The sequence below is a fragment of the Thamnophis elegans genome, chromosome 7, assembly GCF_009769535.1.
Source record: "Thamnophis elegans isolate rThaEle1 chromosome 7, rThaEle1.pri, whole genome shotgun sequence".
Lineage (NCBI taxonomy): Eukaryota > Metazoa > Chordata > Lepidosauria > Squamata > Colubridae > Thamnophis > Thamnophis elegans.
In genome coordinates, this window is record NC_045547.1 from 44,033,732 (window position 1) to 44,042,227 (window position 8,496).

The following is an 8,496-nucleotide window of genomic DNA, read 5'->3' on the forward strand; positions in this document are numbered from 1 at the left end:
AGGAAAAATAGAAGAAGAAAACTTTATAAATTAAGTTGATTAACTGAATCAAATATACAAAACTGATAAAAATGAAAATAGCTAAAAAGAAAACCAAACTTCTATTATAAAGTTAACTCCAATCTGATCAATGTATTCCCAACCTCTTTGAGATGGCCTTTGAAATGAAGAGTACAGTCTTATTGGTGATATGCAAGTTAATTCTCGTAGGTGCCCCAACATTTTTTAGTTTTCAAATAAAGGTCTAAATAAGCAGAGAATACTTTCTAGAGAGTACAATTTGTCTGTAAGAATCTGTCCAGTATCTTGAATGGCAGGTGTTCCACAAAGGCACATTTTTCTTTAGTTGGGACCCCAGGAAACCTCCAGTGACTTACCAGGGAGTCCAGTTGTTTGAAACAAGCTCTGGAAAAGTTCTTCTGAGATGTTACAGCATGTAAGTTGTTAAATACTTTTCTAACTGGGAAGCTGATTTGTGTTGATCCAGCCATTTTAGAGACTTTGACACATTTAAGTACTGCAGTATCAGTATCAACCCTCTCAGCTTGGTCAATTAGAAAAGAAAGACTCCTGGTCCATGATTAACCAAAAGTATACTTTACTCAAGCTAATGTAGTTACAGAAGAGGCAAAGCTGCATCAGAGATTTTTGTCACAAAAGATTCAGTTAACTTTCCCTTGTTCCTGGCCAACTCTCTGGTTATCAAGCAACGTCCAATCATGTGTTGACAAATTGTTTGGGGAACAGTTCCTGTCTTTGCCTGCTCGCTGGTGCCACATTCTTTTAGTGCAACCTTGAGATGGCTGGTGCTTCCCATGGGATGGGGCAGCTTGGTTTCAATCCCTCCCTGCATCCCTACCCCCACTACTTCCTCCCCCTTACTGATGTCAGTATTTTAGTATTTTTTTTAGTATTTTATTAGGATTTATAGGCCGCCCTTTTCCCTGAGGGGACTCAGGGCGGCTTACAATCATTAGGGAGGGGGTGCAATTCAAAATAAACAATATGTGAGCAAAATAAAATAATAAAAACACAACTTGCATTCAACATTCAACACTCGGGTGGGGCAAATTAGAGGCTTATCCCCAGGCCTGTTGGGATAGCCAGGTCTTGAGGGCTGCGCGGAAGGCCTGGACGGTGGTGAGGGTGCGTATCTCGATGGGGAGATCGTTCCACAGGGTCGGAGCTGCAACAGAAAAGGCTCTCCTCCGTGTAGTCGACAGTCGACATTGACTGGCGGATGGAATTCGGAGGAGGCCCAGTCTGTGCGATCTTATCGGTCGGAGGGAGGTAATCGGCAGAAGGCGGTCTCTCAAGTACTCAGATCCACTACCATGAAGGGCTTTAAAGATGGTCAACAGCACCCTGAAGCGCACCCGGAGATCAACAGGTAGCCAGTGCAGCTCGCGGAGGATGGGTGTTATGTGGGCGAACCGAGGTGCGCCCACTATCACTCGCGCGGCCGCATTCTGAACTAACTGCAGTCGCCGGATGCACTTCAGGGGCAGCCCCATGTAGAGCACATTGCAGTATTCCAACCTAGAGATCACAAGGGCTCGAGTGACTGTTGTGAGAGCCTCCCGATTCAGGTAGGGTCGTAACTGGCGGACCAGGCGAACCTGGGCAAATGCCCCCCTGGTCACAGCTGACAGATGATGGTCGAGAGTCAGCTGTGGATCCAGGAGGACTCCTAAGTTACGAACCCTATCTGAGGGGTATAAAATTTGACCCCCCAGCCTGATAGATGGAACATTAGCCAAATTGTTGGGAGGGAAATACAACAGCCACTCGGTCTTGTCTGGGTTGAGTACCAGTTTGTTAGCGCTCATCCAGTTCTTAACGGCCTCAAGACCCTGGTTCATCACGTCCACCGCTTCATTGAGTTGGCACGGGGCGGACAGATACAATTGCGTATCGTCCGCATATTGATGGTATTTTATCCCGTGCCTCCGAATGATCTCGCCCAGCGGTTTCATGTAGATGTTAAATAGTAGGGGGGATAAGACCGAACCCTGCGGCACCCCATATTTTAGGGGCCTCAGGGACGATCTCTGCCCCCCGACCAACACCGACTGCGACCTGTCCGAGAGGTAGGAGGAGAACCACTGCAAAACAGTGCCTCCCACCCCCACCTCCCGCAGTCGTCGCAGAAGGATACCATGGTCGATGGTATCGAAAGCCGCTGAGAGGTCAAGGAGAACCAGGATGGATGCATGGCCTCCATCTCTGGCCCTCCAGAGATCATCGGTCAATGCGACCAAAGCGGTTTCTGTGCTGTAACCGGGTCTGAAGCCGGACTGGAAGGGGTCAAGGTAACTAGCTTCCTCCAAGGCCCGTTGAAGCTGGAAGGCCACCACCTTCTCAACAACCTTCCCAACAAAGGGAAGGTTGGAAACAGGACGGTAGTTATTTAAAATGGCTGGATCCAAGGATGGTTTCTTCAGGAGGGGTCTCACCACCGCCGTTTTAAGTGCGGTGGGGAAGTGCCCCTCCCGAAGGGAGGCGGTTACGACCGCCTGGATCCAGCCACGTGTCACCTCACTGCTGTTGGCAACCAGCCAGGAGGGACACGGGTCCAGAATACAGGTGGAGGCATTCACAGCTCGAATGGCCTTGTCCACATCCCCAGAGGCAACATCCTGAAACTCAACCCAGAGATGGTTTGCCAAGGCTGTCAGGCTGTCAACTTGTGATGTGTAGCTTAGCAGAATGGCAGCCATGACAATCTTCTTGACTAGCCACATCAATAACTTTTGTTTGAAAACTTCCTTGTCCTTTACATCTAATTGGACTGGGAATTGGATGGAAACTCCTTAGCGAGGGATGATATTTGAAAGTTGGATGGCCCACGGCTGAAATTGTTTGTTATGTTATTGCTTTTTGAGGGACAGCTTGGGTATGGAATGGATAGTATCTTCAGCCAGTCATTTTTTTGTTAAAAATAAATATTTAGCATAATCTATATATGTTTTGGGGTTAAATTATATACTCAATATAAATTATATACTCAAAATTTATTTCTTAGACTTATGGCTTTCATTTGTTACAAATACTGTCTTTTAAAGCATACAAATCCTATGACACATAGTAGTTCATATTATGTCATTTGTGACATTTGCTGCATCTGACTTGCTGGTGTTCTATATACTGAGCATATAATGATCCTGAATGCAGCAGCTTAGATCCACAGTGCATTAAATATATGGTTAACATTAATTTATGATTTTGGATGACACATTCTGCTTCATAGCTAAGTTGATATTGAGGCACAGACGATTTAATGGAAGTGTTAGCATTAATGCTGGACTGCAACACGGCAGACAATGGAATCACATGCCTTCAGTTACTTTCTCCTGTGTCTTCTGCATAACTGAACACCATCTGTCATGAAGGCAGCTCAGTGGTGAGTCAAAATAGCAAGCCAAAATCATTTCTGAAATATTGGCAATATCTTTACACAACAATGAAAATGAAAGGCTCAGGAAGGAGGCAAGTTCATTGCAATATCCTGGAGAAAAATGCATCAAAATTATTGTAATATCCTGGAAGGGGGAGGAGCCATAATTTTCATCAAGCTTGCTAAAAAAAATAAAGGAAGTTTTAATTGTGATTTTAATTGCCATTTTCTGTTGCCTGAAAAACTATTGCTCCATGCTCTATTGTATTCAGATATCATCACTACTTAATACATAGAGGTACCTAGTTCTCTTCCTCATATCTGTATTCATTCTTCTCAGACAGTAGTTTTGGATGTGGGCATTTACAAGAAGATAACTCTTCTTGGAACTTCTCTTGATTTGTTTTAATCAAACCCAGTGTTTCTCCGCCTTGGCAACATTACGAGGTGTGAACTTCAACTCCCAGAATTCTCCAGCCAGCAAACTGCACATCATCTTCACACATCTTAATGTTGCTGATCAAACAATACACATAATGACTTCTTTCACACAGTTTGTTCTATGCTTCCAGAGAGAATAATCTGTGCCAGCAAAGCACCACTAAGTTGTGATAAATTGTGTGAATATGTATTTATATGTTAGTTACTTATACTTCATGAATGGTAGAAGGCTTGCATCTGTATTTTCATAATGTTGAATTGATACTAAATTAGTCATGATTCTGCTACTATAAATCCAGATGTAGGAATGATTTCCTGTCACACATACCCCCAAACTAACATTTTCTTAGCTGAGAAAATAGATTTTTTTAGGCTTTAGATATGGTTGTGGTAATTGTTAAGATTCTGATACAACATAAGAGAATTAAAAAAATCATGCTCAACTATCTTCACCAAATATAATATTTACAATTCAAGTAGAACTTTTAGTTTAAAGAGTCAATGCCAAAGTACATGATGCCCATTTAGGTATTAAAATGTGAAATTCCCATTACATATTTAAAGTTTTATACAATAAGTAGCTATTGGGTTCTGTAATTTTAATAATAGCTATCTAATAGGAAAAAAGTCAGTAAACAGTATGTAGATGGTAATTTATTACAAACACTTAGAACTGTGCAAAGTATTTGAAAGGGGTGCTTCACACCATATATTCCTTGAAGTGTTAAGGTAATTGTGTTGTCCAGAAAACTCAGTGCAGCTGCTTGAAAAGCTGTCCCTGATTGTATTCATTCTCATGGACAAACAATACTGCTCTGGGACCACTTGATACTTGAAGTAGACACTCATAACTAGAGACTACTTGGGCCTCTAATGACAAGAACATAGCTAAACTACATATACCTCTTTAGAATAGACAATCTTAGGGTTACAATTTTTATTTGCAAGCTCACACAAGAATCCATTTAAAATTCCTTAGCATTTTTTAAATTATTCAGCAAAACATACTTTACAATTTCTTGTAGGTTTCACTCATGACATGGCAGCAAATAATTCAGAAAAAGGATCCTAGTCAAAAAGTTTTTCTTTTTGACATTACTACTGTAGCCAGTTACTCACTTGCAGTGATCTTATCCATTCCAGTGCTTTTTCATAGCTAGGAAAAATGTGAAAAATGCAGCTGAGATATCAGGTTCATGAGGTTCTTCTTAGATCTTCAAAGCCCATAGTTCTATTGGATGTAGCTGTTGTTTATAGTATTAGTATGTAGCCATAGGAAAGCTAGCAATCAGTATTCATGATAGTTTTTAGAGATCATTTTGGTACATGATTCTTGCTGTTGACAAAGAAATGTCATAAACTGGAGTCAGATTGCTACATATTTATTTTGATTCCTCATCACAGTAACTAGTACAATTACCACAATTTTCCCTGTTTTATAGGCAGAAATATTTATTCCTGCATTTTTTTTTATAAAGCCTACAGTTCAGGTACACTGTGAATTGGTATCCGGTAGACAAACAAATCCCTTTTGTTTCTATGTTTATTTTTGCAAAATGAGTGTATGAATCCTGTTGAGGTTAAAACCCCCAAAAGTGGTTCCCCGTCCCTCCAAGTCATGAAATTAACGTTTCATTAATTTTCAGAGACTGATGTGTAACTTTATATTTTTCATTAGTGCTGCTTTTTAAAGACATGCTCTTCTGCTCTAACAGAGCATATACTGTAATTTCACAAGACACAGCAGCAATAAAACATTTTAATTATAAAGTATTATGTTCCTATTCATATCATATGTTCCTCTTATATGATGCCCTAAAGTATAAATCAATTCTTTTAAAAAAAGAGATGACTTTACATAGATAGATTTGGGATATATACTTATAATGCAAGTTATCTCTTTAAATGTAAAGTTGCACTTGATCCTTTTGGAAACAAAGTGATAGCATAGCTGCTTAGAAGGGTCATGAATACTGAATTACTTCTCATAAACAACATATTAGAGCTTTAAGGAGCATACAGCTTTCCAAATTTAAAATTGACTTCCATAACATGGGACAAGGTCATTTCAGATTCCTGGATATTGGATTTGTCTGCATAAAACTTTGAACCTTGCCTTTTAAAACAATTGTTTCTTTTTCCCAAACTGTCATATTCTTATACCTTGGTGAAATTCTTAGTTGTTATTGGAAATTTTATTTCAATCTTCTCCTCCATTGCAATTGTTGGCATAGGACAACTACCCCTTTGTAGTGTCTACTTTTAACTCTCTGCTTTTTATAAAAAAAAATCCTGGAAAATGTCAACAAGAAACCAAATACTGAGCTCCACTCCTCCCTACCCCATGACAGAAAGTACTTGACAAGCTCCTGGGATAGAGCAGTGGACAAGTATGAATAGTCATTAATTAAATGAATTAAAGCTGAAAAGTTGTCCATCTACTGATATGTCCAGAGATAAAATGAAAGTTTGATGCTGCAAAGATATTGTCCCACAGGTACGTGGAATTTCTGAACCATGAACCATGGCAAGCTTCATATTGTTAAAGAAGAAATGTCACGACATAACACTGACATTCTGGAAATCATAAAATTGGAATGGGCCACTTCACATCAGAAGAGTAACATATTTCCTGTTGTGGACAAAAAAAAGAAATGAAACCATGATTATTAACAAAGTTGATAATACCAACAAAGTTGGCATCAAAGTTGATGTTCACATACAACTTTCCTTAAATAATAATGATCTCAATTTGAAACACAGGCAAGCAAGCAATATGATCCAACTACACATGCCAAATATGCAGAAGCTGAACACTTTTATGACAAAAAGGAAAAGAAAAAGGAATTGGAATTAATTATGGAAGACCTGAAAAATGAAGCAAGCAAGATAAAAGATACAGACTAACAGAGTTCTGGCAAGAAAAGTAAATGTTTGTAGCCACAAATCTAAAAGTTGCTTTACTAGATGGACAAAAGTGAAATCAAACTGGCCTCTAACTAAGAAAGCAAAGATGGAAAACTCTATATATCAGTAGTCAGCAGAAACAAAGTTTGGTGCAAATCATGGTTCATATCATGAACTCTGTCAACTTGTAAAGCGTTTCCATGACTATTATCAAGTTGACATAGAAAAAGAGAGAAAAGGGAGAAGAATGCCATGCATACCTTTGGCCAGAGTCAGGTCTCATATTTCTACAAGTTTATAGCCTGCCACAGCACCTTGTTGGTGGATGTGATTTATGACACAGACACAAGGGAGGGGATACAGGGGTAAAGTTCAGACACCATTAAGCGAAAATCAGTTTTGGCTCTGCAGAAGAACATGCCAAAATGTTGATCCTAATAAATGAATGGATTTCTTTTGAAATTTGTCTCGAGGCTCGTAAATTAATTAGGTCATCTTTTGGAAACTTCACAAACTTCTTGCAAGATTACAATTTAAGATAAAACAAATGAAAGACTAATCGGGACAATTGCACAGCAATGTTTCATGTGACTGAAAGTAAATAATATTTTAATGGATAAATTTGATAAATCAGTATTTAAATACACACAGAGAGGCAATTTGTTGCAAAAACCTCTATGAAGAGCATGGAGAATGCTATACTAAATAATTGTAGTCTTTCGCATTCCATAGAGTAACCTTGATTGGTAGGATGAATGTTTTTAAAAAATCATCTTTAATCATTGAATAAAATGTGTTTTGACACTGAAATTTCAAACCATTAAAATATATATTTTACCTAACAGTAGATGAATGAGTTCTATGTTTATCTTTTTTTGACTTAATGGTTCAAAGCTCACTTCTGCAGTAAATTACAAATGGAAGACAGGTAATTACATATTGGATTAGAAATCCACTTAGTAATTAAAGATTTTCTAAAAGAAGAAAATGGTGATTGTGTATGTGTCTAAAGATTCCTAAGAAAGAGCAGACAAAATGAGGTTTCGCAGAACTTTCAGAATGGGCACGTGGGGGGGGGGACCCACAATTGATGAAATTTTCTTAGGAGAGAGGTTACTCATTTTGATAAGAAATCCTGATTCCATATGTATTTATCCTATAAAGTTATAAGCGTTATACCCAGAGTAATTGACTATAAATTGTAAATACTTGTATAACAATATGGATTTTATTTTCATGTCCTAGTCAATATGGATATTGTTTTAATAACTGTTTTTGTAACCTTTGCAAAGTCTACCTTTATGTCACAGTTACAGACAAATTGTCATTATTTATCTTTGCACCAGGATCTTTACCATGGTAGCATGAAATTCTCCTCAAGAAAACATAATAATTGCAATATAATAGCAATAGCACTTAGACTTATATACAGCTTCATAGTGCTTTACAGCTCTCTCTAAGCAGTTTACAGAGTCAGCATAATGCCCTCAAGAATCTGGGTCTTCATTTTAATAATGTCCGAAGGATGGAAAGCTGAGTCAACCTTGAGCCCATCAGCCCAACAGGATCAAACTTCTGGCACTAGACAGAGTTAGTCTGCAAAACTGTATTCTAAGTTCCACTGCATAACTATGGCTCTAACTGATGACTTGGAATCTCCAACTATTTTTAAACATTTAAATGCTGCTTTAAATTGAGATAGGAATAATGGCTTTTTCCACTAGATAAACCATTCCACAGACCAGTGAAAA